Here is a 16,534-nt window from a genome sequence, read left to right as displayed (position 1 = left end):
TAGTCAGTACTATGACACTGTGTGTTTTTTTTCTTAGGAAGCATACTATTAGCACGGGCTGTAATCTTGGAGAGATATTCGCTGTCTCAGTGCTTGTACATTAAATGTGGTGTTTGGAGGGATCGCGCTGTTGTGTGTGTCTTTAGAGAGCACTGTGTGTGTATTAAGGTTAAAACATTTCGTACTATATTAAAAGTACTTATTAATATAAAGTGATTGGTCTAAAACAACACAGCACGATTAAATACAAATTTAAAAACCACATCCAAAAAGAAGGTACAAGCTGTGGTTAAGACAAAAAAAAAAACATTGTCCATTTAAGCCCTTCGTATATATAAAATAGTATGACTGATAGCGCTGCTGTCTTAGTTCTCGTACATCAGTAGTTGTATTTTGAGGGATAGTGCTGCTGTCTCTATACTTGTAACGTATTTTATGTGTCTTTTGAAGTATCACGAGTGATAGCTCTGCTATGTTAGCCCTCGCACATTCATTGTGGTATTTGAAAACATCACGCTGTTGTAGTGCATGAGACAGTTAAGAAAGAGGATAAAATGCTGGCAACAGGCATGGGCAAAAATAAATTGTAATGTACAACTATGTGTATGTATACCTGGTAGGCACTGTGTGTGTCTATGTGGAAGGCATTCTATTAGCACAGGCTGTAACTTTGGAGAGATACTGTTGTTTTGTACATTATTTGTGGTATTTAGAGGGATAGCCATGCTGTCTGTGTCTTTGCATATCACTGTGTATATATACAAAATCGTTGTGGTATTTTAAATGATAGCGCTGCTATATTAATCCTTTGCACATTACGTTCAATATATTGTGTGCAGCAGCACAAATAGGGAAATGAGAGGACCATAGGTCCTTTGCAGCAGCTAGCACTCGGGATTTTAAAATTAGATATTAAATTGTCGCGATGTAAACCTGAATTTAAGGATGACGGGGCAGAGCAGCCCTGCGTCTGCATATTAAATGTGTCTGTGTTATAAATAAAAAAGACATCATATGTTGTGTGCAATGTGTGTCGCGCGCTGCGCTGTGTGTAGTAAGTTACTTTCAATATGAGAAGGGATAGGGTTTTTTTAAGGAATAACGCTATCCCCCTCCCCTGTGCAGGGCCCCAGTCCCGAGAGCAGAGAGAGAGCTGTGCTCTAGAGAGAGCTGTGCCCTCCCCAGTAAAACTGTGACGCACTGTGTGTGTATTGTGGTTAAAACATTTTGCACTATATTAAAAGTACTTATTAATATAGGGTGATTGGCATAAAACAACACAGCACGCTCACATACAATTTTAAAAACCGCTGAAAAGAAAGTCCAAGCTGTGGCCACGACAACAAAACAAACATTTTTCATGAAAGCACTACATATATATAAAATAACACGAATGATACAAATAGGGAAATGAGAGGCCCATAGGTCCTTTGCAGCAGCTGGCACTCATGATTTTAAAATCATATCTTAAATTGTGGCGATGTAAACTTGACTTTAAGGATGACGGGGCAGAGCAGTCCTGCGTCTGCATATTAAATGTGTCTGTGTTATAAATAAAAAGATATCTTATTTCGTGTGCAATGCGTGGTGCGCGCTGCGCTGTGTGTAGTAAGTTACTTTAAATATGAGACGGGATAGGGGGCTTTTAAGGAATAACGCTATCCCCCTCCCCTGTGCAGGGCCCCAGTCCCCGAGAGCAGAGAGAGAGAGCTGTGCTCTAGAGAGAGCTGTGCCCTCCCTGGTAAAACTGTGACGCACTGTGTGTGTATTGTGGTTAAAACATTTTGCACTATATTATACTTATTAATATAACGTGATTGGCTTAAAACAACACAGCACGATTAAATACAATTAATAACAGCTGAAAAGAAAGTCCAAGCTGTGGCTACGACAACAAAACAAAAAATTTTCATAAAAGCACTACGTATATATAAAATAGCACGAGTGATAGCGCTGCTGTCTTAGTTATCGCCCTTCAGGTGTTTTATTTTGAGGGATAGTGCTGCTGCCTTTATACTTGTAAAGTATTTTATGTGTATTTTGTAGTATTAGGAGTGATAGCTCTGCTGTGTTAGTGTTTGCACATTAGTTGTGGAATCCTCAAACATCGCGCTGCTGTCTTAGTGGTGAGACGGTTAAGAAGAAAGATAAAATGCCGGCAATAGGCATCGGCAAAAGTAAATTGTAATGTTGATTTTAACAATGTGTATGTGTACTTAAGAGGCAGTGGTGATGACACAAAGCAGTTTGCACCTGCAGATTTAGTGTGTTTATGTTATTAATTATAAGGGATCTCATGTTATGTGCAATGCGTGATGCACTTTGCGCTGTGTGTAGTAAGTTACTATAATTGTGAGAATGGACAGGGTGCTTTTAAGCAATAACGCTACTGCTATTGTCCGTTCAGGGACCTAGTGCCACGAACAGAGAGAGAGCTGTGTCTTAGAGAGAGCTGTGCTCACCCCGATCAAACTGTGACACACTGACCCCTGTGTGAAAATAAACTTTACTAGTCACTACTATACCACTGTGTGTTTTTTTCTAGAAGGCATACTATTTGCATGGGTTGCAATCTTGGAGAGATAGCGCTGCTGTGTTAGTCCTTGTACATTAAATGTTGTATTTAGAGTACTGTGCTGCTGTGTGTGTATATTTGGGAACACAGTGTGTATATTAAGGCTAAAACATTTAGCATTATATTAGCCTAATTCATTAATATAACGTGAGGGACTCACAAACAACACAACACAGCAAAACATTTTTTTTAAACAGCTGTGGATAAAATAACAAATCAAACATCGTCTATTTAAGCACTACGTATACATAAGATAGCACGAGTGATAGCCTTGCTGTATTAGTACTTGCACATTAGTTGTGGTATCTTAAAATGTAGCGCTGCTGTCTCAATGGTGAGACGGTTAAGGAAGATGATAAAATGCTGCCTAGTGTCATGGGCGAATAGTGGCTTTAGCAGACAATAACTGTAGTAAGTATGAGCCACTGGAGTTAAGTGTTTGTGAAGCGCTTAGGGAGGACGCATACACGTTGCGGTTGCCAAGAAACGTGTTTGTACGGAGCAACAATTATAAGGCAGTGAGGGAGAAGGATAAAATACCGTCAAATGGCAGGGACAAGTACAGGCCCAATACAATAATAAGCATAGTAAGCGGGAGCCGCTGCAGCAAAGTGTATGTGAGCGGGGGAGCAGTAGCTTACACCAACAATTTTTAAACAGTGCTTACTAGCTTTTAATTTTTAAGAATCCCACAGTGTAACATTTGTAACAGCTTTATTTCGTTCGTTATGTTGAAAATCGTGAAGGCAGGAATGTTTGGCAACACTTTGCGGCCACAAATAAATCTGTTAGCAAGTACTAGCAATAAGGAAAGTTAAGCAGAGACATTGAAAAAGCAAAGTTTGAACATATAATTGCTGCATGTTTATATAGTATCACAAGAGATAGTACATATAATATAGTGATGGAAAGTGTTTTTTTTAATAATAACGCAAATGCTATATAAAGTACATTCACCGAAAACTTTCCTTACCTGGTTCAACAGCAATGAACTATCGCTCTTGTAAATCCAACTTCATCCAACGGTAAAAAAAGGAATTATTTTGTTTTAGTAGTCTGCAGGTTTAAATAGGAACGAGAGTCTAAAAGGTCCACAATAGTGAACACAAAGCAGCCAATTAAAACAAAGCATTTTGTTTGTAGTTTGTTTTCATTGGGTTGAGCTTTACAGCCTAAACATTGGATTGGTTACGTAAGCAAGTATAGGTGTGAGTGTGTTTTTTTCCCCTTAGTAAGTATGTATATTTATACGCATTGATTACTGCGAAGTGGACATTTTACTTGTTGACATGTGTTTTAACACTAACATAAGGGATGTTTTTTTTTTAAAGAATATACAATGGACAAAGCGTGACAAAAAACAGACAGAGCTTCCGAGTAGCACAACAACAAGTATAGCTTTCAATCCTCCTTAATACGATAAACATTTCCATTAATTTGCATTAAAACGAAAGATTGTTTTAAAAAACCCTAGAAAAAACCGCTATGTTAATAGCATCAAACTTTTTACGTTGTATTTCCATGTAACTAATTTGCAAGAGTTGTGCACGAAAAGGCAAATATATGCATGTAGATATTGTAACCTAAAGCTGAGCCTTCGACAACTATGTCTTACTTTATATATTTTTGTATAACGTAAGGAAACTTTCGTAGCAGCTTTCAAAACAGTGCGAATGAAAGAATGGCAAACAGTACTAAAGAGGGACCATACGTAATGTTTGTAATGTAAACAGAGGGCATACAAGATTGTTAGCAATATTTTTTGCACGTGACTTACTAATACATAGTGTGTTGTGAATTGCAAGCCATATAACCTAGCAGTTAAAAAACACTTAAATGTGTCTGTGTTGTACATTGTAAGAGATGTAATTTTATTTGCAATGCGTGGTGCGCTCCGCGATGTGTGAAGTAAATTACTTTCATTATGAGAAAGGAGAGAGGGTTTTTAAGGTGTAACGCTACCCCCTTACTCGCGCCGGGCCCCAGTGCCGAGAGCAGAGAGAGAGCTGCGCCCTCCCCGGTAAAACAGTGATGCACTGACTCGTGTGTGAAGATAAAACTTAGTAGTTAGTACTATGTTGCCCAATTATGATAAGTTGATGAAAGTGAGATAGAGCAGCCTTGCGGACCCGTGTGCAGATTTATTGTGAATTACATAATATTGAGTAGAGTACATATAAGCCAGGCTCACTGACTCACGAAGGATAATCAGACAGAGCAGCCCTGCCTGCAGATGCAAACTTTTAATATAAGAATACACAGGTGGTCTTTGAGGAATGACGGTACCCCCTTGTTTCCCTGCTTTCTCACTCCCACCCTGCCCTAGTGCCGAGAGCAGAGAGAGCCTGCCTGGTAAAAATGTCACGCACTGACCCGTGAAGATAAGCTTACTACAGTGAAGCCCTAAGATCAGACTGAGACAGAGCAGCCCTGCACCAGCAGGAAACAATACAGCCTTTTCAACATATGCATGCTGTTTTGGGAAGGTGTGAAATACTTAACTGCGGCTCCAAGAAGACTGCCATGTCTACGCCCCTAACTTGAAGCTCTTTGTGTTGTTCTGTAAAGTGACGAAGAACTGTGAATGACTGGGGTGCGGCTTTAACACCAAGCTAAGCAGCAAGTTTAAATTATATCTTCGTTTGCAGGATAAAAGCATACACTTAAAAGGAGACCAGCGAACTCGTTGGCTGTGGCTACTAATAAACAAATGTTAAACCCTGCATTGAGTTACTAAAAAAAACGAGAAATAAAGAAAATAAGCTTGTTAGTATGTACGTAGGAAGCACACTATAGGAAGGAGCTTAAAGATTTACATTTTCCTTAACATTAAACGCTAGGCTGAAAAACGACATAACACATAAATAAGTCAGATATCAGTATGCGTGTGAGAATAATTGCGGTAATGTAAGTGATGGCACTGCTATATGAATCTATGCACATTATTTGTGTTAGACTGTGTGCAGCAGCACAAATAGAGAAATGAGACGCTTATAGATACTTTGCAGCAGCCGGCACTTTCGCTTTGACAAATCGGTAATAGATTTAGCAAAAGTAAACCTGACTCTAATGACTCTAATGAATAATTGTGGTATTTTGAGTAAAACTGTGACGCACTGACCTGTGTGTGAAGATAAACGTTAGTAGCTAGTACTATGGCACTGTGTGTATTTTGGTACAAGGCATACTATTAGCACATGCTGTAATTTTGGAGAGATAGCGCTGCTATCTCAGTTTTTGCATATTACTTGTGCGATTTAAAAGGATAGTGCTGCTGTGTTTGTGCTGAGACATTACTGTGCATGTTATAATATGTATGGTATTTTGAGTGATAGCGCTGCTATATTAATTTTTGCACATCACTTGTGGTATACTGTGCATCAGCACAAATAGGGAATTGAGAGGCCAATAAGTCTTTTGCAGCAGCCGGCCCCTTTGATTTTAGAATTAAATCTTAAATGTTGCAGATGTAAACCTGACCTTAAGGATAACGAGACAGAGCAACCCTGCATATTTAATGTGTCTGTGTCTTGAATTAGGAATGTTTTCATTTTATCTGCATTGCGTTGTGCGCTCCGCGCTGTGTGAAGTAAGTTACTTTTATTATGAGAAGGGACAGGGTTTTTTTAAGGAATAACGCTACCCCCTTCCTCGCGCCAGGCAGTGTTAAGAGCAGAAAAAGAGCTGCGCCCTCCCCAGTAAAACTGTGATGCACTAACTCGTGTGTAAACATATAGCTTACTAGTTAGTACTATGGTACCCATTTATGATAACTTCATTAAAATAAAATAGAGCAAGCAGCCCTACAGTGTTGTGTGCAGATTTACTGTGAATTAAATGATATTGGTCCAAGTGCATATAAACCAGACTCACTGATTTAGAAAGGATGATGAGACAGAGCAGCCCTGCCTGCAGATGTAACCTTTTTTTTTAAGAATGGACAGATGGCCTCTAACGAATGACGGTACCCCCTTGTTCCCCAGTTTTCCCACTACCACCCTGCCCCAGTGCCAAGAGCAGAGAGAGCCTGCCTGGTAAAAAGGTCACGCACTGACCCTTAAAGAAAAGCTTACTACAGTGATGCCCTAAGATAACACTGAGACAGAGCAGCCAGGCACCAACAGGAAACAATACAGCCAAAAACTTGTTTGTGTGTGCGTAGGAAGCACACTATAAGAAGTAGTGTTTTTCTTTAGAACTTTTTTAACATTAAACGTTGGCCTGAGAAGCAACATAACACATAAATAACTCTGACATCACTATGCGTGTGCGAATAGTTGTGGTTTTTTGAGTGATTACGCTGCTTTATTAATCTTTGCACATCACATGTGGTATACTGTGTGCAGCAGTACAAATAGGGAAATGAGAGGCCTATAGATACTTTACAGTAGCCGGCACTCTTAATTTTAAAAGCACATTGTAAATTTTGCTGATACCAACTTGACCTCAAAGAATAGTTGTGTTATTTTGAGTAAGACTGTGACGCACTGACTTGTATGTGAAGTTAAGCATTACTAGTTAATACTGTCACACTACGTGTTATTTCTTTGAAGGCATACTATTAGCATGGACTGTAATTTTGGAGAGATAGCGTTGTTGTCTTAGTCTTTGCACATTACTTGTAGTCTTTAATAGGCTAGTGCTCCTGTCTTTGTGCTGAGACATCACTGTGCGTGTTACAATAGTTGTGGTATTTTGAGCGATAGCGCTGCTATATTAATGTTTGCATATCACTTGTGCTATACTGTGTGCAGCAGCACAATTAGAGAAAGGGGAGGCTGATAGGTCCTTTTAAAGTAGCCGGCACTCTTAATTGTAAAAATACATTTTAGAATTAGCAGATGTAAACCTGACCTTAAGAATAACAAAAAGGAGCAGCCCTGCACCTGCCGATTTAATGTTTTGTTTTTTTTAATTCTGAGAAATCAGAATTTATTTGCAATGTGTGGTGCGCTCTGTGCTGTGTGAAGTAAGTTACTTTGATAATTCGAACGTATAGGGAGTTTTGAAAGAATAACGCTACTCCCCATGCAGTGCCCCAGTGCCGAGAGCAAAGAGAAAGCTGTGCCCTCCTCGGTAAAACTGTGACGCACTGACTCGTGTGTGAAGCTAAATCTTGCTAGTTAGTACAATCGCACTGTATGTTTTTCCCTGTAAGGCATGCTAATAGCACGGGCTGCAACTTCAGAGAGATAGTGCTGCTGCCTTATTTCTTTCACATTACTTGTGGTATTAAAAAGTATAGTGCTGCTGTGTTTGTGCTCAGACATCACTGTGCGTGTCACAATAGTTGTGGTATTTTAACTCATAGTGCTGCTACCTTAAGAATTGCACATCACTTGTGGTATACTGTATGCAGCAACATAAATAGTGAAATAAAAGACCTATAGGTTCTTTGCAGCAGCTGGCACCTTTGATTTTGAAATCAGGAAATGCTCTGCTATCAGAGACAAAACTATCGTAAAAAAAAAACCCTAAAACGCGTTCGAAAACACATGCTACAGGAAATGCTCTGCTATCGGAGACAAAACTATCGTAAAAAAAACCCAACCTAAAACGTGTTCGAAAACACATGCTACGGGAAATGCTCTGCTATCGGAGACAAAACTATCGTAAAAAAATAAAATACTTAAACGCATCGAAAACACATGCTACGGGAAATGCTCTGCTATCGGAGACAAAACTATCGGAAAAAAACAAAGCCTAAACCGCGTTCGAAATCACATGCTAATGGAAATGCTCTGCTAATGCTCTGCTATCGGAAACAAAAGTATCGGAGAGAAACCAAGACTAAAACGCGTTCGAAATCACATGCTATGGGAAATGCTCTGCTATCGATGACAAAACAAACCTTAAAAAAAAGTCCTCCACTGACACCGTATCGCTTCCGAACACGAAGTAATACGAGTAAAAGGGCCAATAGCTGTAGGCGTAAACAATCTCCAAAAGGAGGGCCTTTAAGACTGCTTGCTCCAACCACAACTTGAAGGGAACTCGGGCGCTTTAAGTGACACACCAACAAATGAATCAAAAGTCCGCACGAAAAAGAGGCGGTTACCAACATCACATACTGTAGACAGCATCTCTAGGCGAGACCTAAAAATGACGAAATAATGAATCCTATTGCAAAACTTGCCACATTATGCAGCACAATTTGCCTTTTCTTGCTGCAAACTTTACTCACTCCTACTACATAATTTGACTCTTTCCTGCCACCTAATTCCAGTGACCCTGATTATATCCCATTGTCATTTGTAACATGTGCTTTTCACATTAAATATAGCCAACCACATGTTTTTGCATAGATTTTCATAATTATCAGATCAGGCCTATTGCCTACAGTAACATTGATTTTAATTATTTTAGAGTGCTAGCAGCTGAGCTAAAACCTTTTGAAGCAAGCATTTGCAATGTAATAGATCTTCTATTTACGAGAGTCTGAGCTGTTGGCATTGTAAATGACAATGCCTTTTATTTATGTGTTGTTTGTAAAACAGATAAATAAAAGGCATTGTCATTTACAATGCCAATTGCTTAAACTCTTGCAAATGTGAGACCTATTGCATTGCAAATGCGTGCTATAAATAAAAAAACAATTAAAAGCTTTAGGCGTGAGCATGTCAAAGCTATTTGAGAAAAATAGTGCTCGGAGGCTGGAATTAAAGCCTACCGAGTAACAACACATGTAACAGGGGGTGTAGCCATGGGAGATTACAAAATGAATATATTCAAACACTGAGTATGAAGTTCCTATCGGGAAACGAAAAGAGGAAAGAAATGCTAACTGTGTGGTTGAAACCGATGGAAATTCGGAGAGTGATCTCCTTATTGGAATAAGACCCTCACACACCTGACAAGTAGGTGTCTTGCTTCATCATCGGGTCTGCTCCTACTCGGGCCGGCGCTGCAATGCCCGATCAGGCACCCATTGAGGGGCCTACTTCTCGGAGATCTTTTTTCCAGAGCCGATGGGTGAAGTGCAAGTGAGGATCCTAGTGTCAGTATACGTGAAGGTGTTGTGTGCGTTAAAATAGGGAAAAATAATCCAATTCAAAAGAATTTTTAATGAGTATGGTTACTCCCCTAATTAAAATGAGAATAGCGCATATCGTCACTACAATGTTGTGTTGTGATACGCTAAAAAGAGGTCGACATGTTTCTTGCCTATTTATCAATGTTGATGGCAATTCCTCAGGACCTAATGATATACTACCTCCACATTTTTTGGTGGTGGTCACCCAAAGCGAATAGTGTAGGAGCGGCCACCATTACAGCACCCTAAAAAATGTGTAGGGGTGGTTGGTACCTTGGTGTCAACCGGGGTAAGCAATGCTTAACCTGAAATAAAAACACAGTTAGAATAATCAAAAACAATCCATTAAAATGCTATTACAATGAAAGTCACTCATCCCGATACAGTAGTTTGTGGTAGTGTAAAAACACATGCATTGGGACTGAGTGCAGTGACGTGCTAAAGTGCAATAAAACAGTGGTCAATCAATGGAAGGACACTGCAGTGGTGAAGCAAACAACAGAAGTATGAAAGAAGACAGGAAGTAAACATCGTACTGGGAACATAAAGATATAAGGATATAATCTCATCAAAATGAGTCTCACCCTCGTTCAATCCGTGCCGGGCCATATTGGTACCGGTCTCCGCCAGCACTGCTGTCTAATGTCATGATATATGGTGAAAGCATGTTAAAGTCAAACCCATAATGGGGTGTAAACCACAGCGAATTCATTATTAGGACCCAGGTAAAGATGGTCACTTCTGTAAGGGTCATTCGAGCTCAATGGAAACGCTGATTGTGAAATTCGAACCAACAGAGGCAACCCTGGAGCGGTAACACACATCATTAAGTAAATTTCAAATACATTACGAAATGATACCTGGCCGACTGTACTGACATCTGTGCCCAAATGATCAGAGATAGCCCTGGTACCGTAAACCAGTGGTCGAAGTGGGGGAAAAAAAGTAGGGGAACTGTGGGCGGAGACTCAGGGGGCGGGAATAACCCAAGGATTGGATTAGTGGGCGGAGTCGGAGGTGTGGCTAGAAATAGCAAAACATACCAATTTTTGAACGTTTGGCATTTCACTGACCAGTTACAGCTTATAACGTTATTTAATTCAAAGAATCAATAAATATGTTTATTTGAGGTTTAATATATAAGTTGTTTATATTTAATTCATTTACAATGTGGGACATGTTTCCAATCACAGAATATTCCAAATACGCTTATAAGTGGAATCATAAGCCATTTGTCTCCGAGCCATGCAGTTTCTTTCATCTGCACTTCTCCCTTTTTCTAACCATTTCTGAACATAAAATTCAGGTTTAAATTCTATGACAGGTGGCCCCACGATATTTATGAACATTGTAGAAGACAGACGATTGATTGATATTCTGTTCCGCAGTGGTGTGAGCACATCATTCATTACACTAAAGCCCCGTTCACATTCAGCAGTTGAGGTACAAAAGGTGTTTATAATGTGCATTAATGGTTTCAGGCTTTCAGAGATGCAATTTCTATTCTGTTTGTACTCTCTGAAACCAAGGATGTACTGCCTGGTATCAAATACATGCAACCTGCTACAAAGGTTTTGTAATTCTCCCTCACCGTATAAGATGTCTACTGGATCTGGCCAATAAACTGGTTGTAGGAGTTTCTATGTACTAACTCTTTGTATTCTATTTCATCATTGTTTGTGGTTGTGCATCTAGAAACATTTGATGCATTAGACATTGTCATGCTAAGCTCCTAAAGAACTGTGCCCTATTGATGCTAACACAGCCTTTGTTCCGTTGCAGTCCTACACCAGCAAACTGCATCCGTTCAGCAGCATCTAATGCAGTTGTAGCAAAGGGCCCAGGTGCATCAGCCATTGATTCAAACACTAAAATCTGCATCTGTATTGAACGATCGGCCTCATATATGGTCATATCACGCCGCTGCAGCCTTCTGGATAGGTCACCCAATTCTGTGAGAGCGTCATATAAAATGCCCATATTTTCAACAAACACCAGGGAGGTTAATAAACGGTTTAAACCAGCATATTTCCTCTGCTCAATGTCACTCCTCGTTGAGTCTTCGGAAGATTCCATGAAATGTTTACTAAGTGCTTTGTAGTTATTCCAAACAGCTCTCACAGATCTTTCACTTGAGGACACCCAACGTACATCTAGCACCTTTCCAATTGCCAGAAGTCTTACTTCTACCTCCAGAGCACATTCCCCAAGCTCTCTCTGATTTTTCGGAGAGGCATGGTAGGTGGTATATAGTTTATCAAAAAAAAATTTGAGCTGATTAATGCCTGCGACTTCTTTACAAACATCACCCACAGCAAGCTCCAGCTTGTGGTTAGCACAGTGCCATACACTCAACTGTGGATATTTCAGTTTCAGAAGAGTTGCCACACCGGATTTCCTACCTATCATATTGGAAGCACCATCTGTTACAAGCTGAACCAAATGACTTTTTAACCCCTTGAGTGCCCATGACGAGATGGTCTCGTCATGGGCCGCGGTTGCGCTGTGCCCATGACGAGACTATCTCGTCATGAGCCCCGCCCGCTAATGAAACGCCCGGCACAGGGCGTGGAAAGGGCGGGGCACTCAAGGGGTTAAATACTCATCAGTAAAACTGAGTCTCTCTAAGCATGCCAGTAAGGTATCTAAGATTAGATCTGCTGCTGTGATTGGCAACTCAACAAGGTCTAAGAAAAAGGTCAGTGGCTCATTGTGTTTATCAATACATGCTCTTACACAGATAATTAGTCTGGTCAATTTACTATTTGTGAGCTTAGGGACATATTTATGGGAATGGTGGCGCAGGGCAGCACAGCAAGTTACTTTGCGTCACAGGGAAAGGGCGGGAATGTGCCGTATTTATCCAATATGGTGCATTCCGGTCTTTTCCCCCTGCACTGGCGCCATTTCGACAGCCTAGCTTCAACGCAGGCACACTTGCCCCATGGTGCTAGGGTGCCTCCTTTGCATGCAGGATTGTTTTTGTGCAGGGAGGGGCACCTTCCTGTACAAAAACAATCTTGAGAGGCTTTTTCATCTTTCTATGTGGGCTGCAGAATAAAGCACAGTTTGAAAGAGGAAAAAGCAAGGAGAAATAAAGATATTTCTCCTAGTTATGCCTCCTCTGGGGCAGCGCAAGATTTTGCCGCATTCCCAGGATTACAAATCCTTTTAAATCTATGAATGCGTCAAAAACCGTGGGAGTTGTGTGGGAGACTTTTATTATTGCAGGAAAACTACTGCGTGACAAAGCCACTGCTGCTCTAGGGTGTGCTGCTTTGTAGACCTGCCCGCAAGACTGGTGGTGAACTTCGGTATGAATTGTGGTGGACAGGGCTTCAAGTTTACCCAACTGGCCACCGGTAGGGTTCACCTGCTGGTGCTAAGAGACCAGGACTTCTAAGGTCTAGTGGGGCCTTCTAAAGTCTATCATGGGTGCTCCCTCAGGAGTGGTCTGATGGACAAGGCATGAAGGCTGAACCAGGTTCCCCAGTTCCAAATTTGGTAGCTCTGGCCATAATGCCACATCCTATCCCCACCGAACACCCTTCTGCCCCACTGAGTGAAACTCGCACTGTCTTCAGCTACAACCCAATTCTGCCCCATTATAAGCACCTGGATGTGACTCATTTCAAATTATGCAGTGCCTGGAAAAAAGTAACAACATTCTGGGAAAAGCAAATACTCATAGGGAATGCAGGATTATGTAAAGCATGCAAAATATAAGCAGGAACGACATGTTACCTTAACGCTTTTACTCTCGTTCAGAAATCAATGAGTATTTTTTGTCCCAAACATTGAGGACATGAATATAGGGCTCCTCCTGTACACATGTGTTAAGCAGGGCTCAGAGACAAAGGAACTCTTCAAGAGAATCTGCTCTGACTCACGGAAACCCACAAGGGCTCCTTCTTATCCACAAATTGTGCACTCTTGATTGTCAGCGCCAGGGTGCCTGTTAGGTGAGAGTGCGCTTTACAAGTGAGATACATAAATAAATAATTCTTATTCATGTCAGCCAGCTAGCTGCTCAAACATAGTATAGCACATATGTATTCAAGTGTCCTGCAAAGAAGGATGAGTGCGAGTAAGTAAATGTGGGTGTGAATGATTGAGTGCCTGAATGTAACTGAGCATGAGTGAAAGAGTGTATGTCGATGAAAGTGAGTGAGAAGGAGTCACGTAGAGTAAGTGAAACTAAGTTAGAATGAGGTAATCAGAGTAGGAAAAAGTGGTAGACTGAGTGAGAGTGAGAATGTGATACCGAATGTTGAAGAGTGAGTGCAAGTGAGCAATTTTGAGTAAAAGCGAAAGTGAATGAGAATGAATAATGGGGGTAGTGAGCCTGAGTGAGATAACATGTGAGCAAGCAGGACAAAACACGGGCCTTGGCAAAGTGGAGGTAAATATTTACTTATGGGAGGAACATATTGTGCATCTTGAAAAAAAATGTGGTCAACTCCTGGGGATGTTGTCTTGGCACAGTAATGGCTTTTGAGAGAATTTGTGTAAAAATGGGGTGTTGAAAATAAAATGCAGTATTTCACCCTATAGTTTTTTTTCAAAATTATCTTGGGAGTAGCAACACCCAGACTGCAAATCCTCCGGGCCCTCCTTTATCTCTTCTTAGTCTCACAAGGCCCAGTAAATCGCACTCTTTTCCAAATCTCTTTCTAAATATTATCACTCTCAAAAACTGTTTTTTCCATGTAATTTTCCTTTGATGGGAAGAGGAGGTTTCTGAGGTGGGAGTATCAGGCAAGTGACACTACTTGGGATCCCTCTGTTCGAGCCTTCATGGAGGATCCCTCTTCATTGCTACCTCCACCTGACCCCGGACTCTGCAACGCACTCCCTTACAGGCTCCCTCTGTGCGAGCCTTCAGGGAGAATCCCTCTTCATTACTACCTCCACCTGACCCCGGACTCTGCAGCGCACTCACTTACAGGCTCCCTCTGTGCGAGCCTTCAGGGAGAATCCCTCTTCATTACTACCTCCACCTGACCCCGGACTCTGCAGCGCACTCCCTTACAGGCTCCCTCTGTACGAGCCTCCAGGGAGAATCCCTCTTCATTACTACCTCCACCTGACCCCGGACTCTGCAACGCACTCCCTTACAGGCTCCCTCTGTGCGAGCCTTCATGGAGAATCCCTCTTCATTACTACCTCCACCTGACCACAGACTCTGCAACGCACTCCCTTACAGGCTACCTCTGTGCGAGCCTTCAAGGAGAATCCCTCTTCATTACTACCTCCACCTGACCCCAGACTCTGCAACGCACTCCCTTACAGGCTCCCTCTGTGCGAGCCTTCAGGGAGAATCCCTCTTCATTACTACCTCCACCTGACCCCGGACTCAGCAACGCTCTCCCTTACAGGCTCCCTCTGTGCGAGCCTTCGGGGAGAATCCCTCTTCATTACTACCTCCACCTGACCCCGGACTCTGCAACGCTCTCCTTTACAGGCTTGATTATCCACTACTCCTCTCCAGTGCACCTTATCTCACAGCTGACCTTGGGCCCCAGCCCCATATCAGGCACCATCGGGCTCCACTTTCATTTTTCCCGGTAAAAACATTAGTAAAATCACCTTCAAACTTAAAACATTGAATATAGCAGTAAATACAATTAGCACACACTTTAAAGTATGTTCCACAGTAGCCCTTATGACCCGACTTCTAATTAAATAAACAAAAACAGAAAGGCCATGACAGGGCCGGCTTTAGCGCTGATGCGAAAGTCTTTTTTGGCGCCGCACCAATAATCACTGCCATACGCCACAAGTGCTCCTCATCTCCCCATAGCCCCTCCCCCTCATGACCTCCTCCTCGGATTCCCTCACTGCCACCCTCCACCAGTGCCCCTCATTTCGCTGTAGCCCCTCCCCCTCATGACCTTCTACTCAGAATCCCTCACTACCATCCTCCAGCAGTGCCCCTCATCTCTCCCTAGCTCCCCCCTCCCCCCCATGACCTCTTCTTCGGATTCCCTCACTGCCACCCTCCAACAGTGCCCCTCATCGCTCCATAGCCACTCCCACTATCTCCTCCTCGGATTCCCTCACTGCCACCCTCCAACAGTGCCCCTCATCTTTATGTAGCTCCTCTCTCATATGCAATTCATTTGTTGTGTAGCGCTACTCATATCAGTGTAGTGTGTGTCAGTCCTTTACACCACGCATACATTATACAGAGACAACGAATCATACAAGTATGTAAATCAGTCTACAGGGAATGTCACATAAGCCAATGAGGATTACAAGGTGTATGAATGACGTCATCCATACTGGTGGGCAGTTATTTTAAGAGGGTTTGGTCTGGAGAAGCTCAAACTCAGGATTTAAAGAGTACCCCTCTCGGCTTCTCTCGCTGTTATCCATTTCTTCTCCTTAGCCTCCATCACCATGGTCTTAATGGTCGTCAACAATTCTTTCTGGGGATCCTGAGCCAGTGGACGATAGTTCTGGCGAACACTGAGTAGTCTCAGCACTTCAGTATCGTAGTCAGTGGTATTCATTACTACCACCGCTCCTCCCTTGTCTGCATTTTTAATCGTAAGATGTTGATTGGTCTCAAGGCCTTTTACTGCTTCCCACTCAACTCTGCTCATGTTGTTAAAATTAGAGGTTGTATTCTGCTGTTCCAATTGGGAAATATCATGCAGTACCTTATTCTTTGAGAACTATCGTCCACTGGCTCAGGATCCCCAGAAAGAATTGTTGACGACCATTAAGACCATGGTGATGGAGGCTAAGGAGAAGAAATGGATAACAGCGAGAGAAGCCGAGTTCCTGGTTAATTACAAGCCAAGAACTCCGGCGTTTTACATCTTACCCAAGATCCATAAGCCTCAACGCCCTCCCCCTGGTCGCCCCATCGTCTCGGGGATCCAGTCGGTACTTGAGCCCCTCTCGCAATTTGCCGACTT

The sequence above is a fragment of the Triturus cristatus genome, chromosome 12 (genome assembly GCF_964204655.1).
Source record: "Triturus cristatus chromosome 12, aTriCri1.1, whole genome shotgun sequence".
In the NCBI taxonomy this organism is placed as follows: Eukaryota; Metazoa; Chordata; class Amphibia; order Caudata; family Salamandridae; genus Triturus; species Triturus cristatus.
This window is presented reverse-complemented; position numbering follows the sequence as displayed.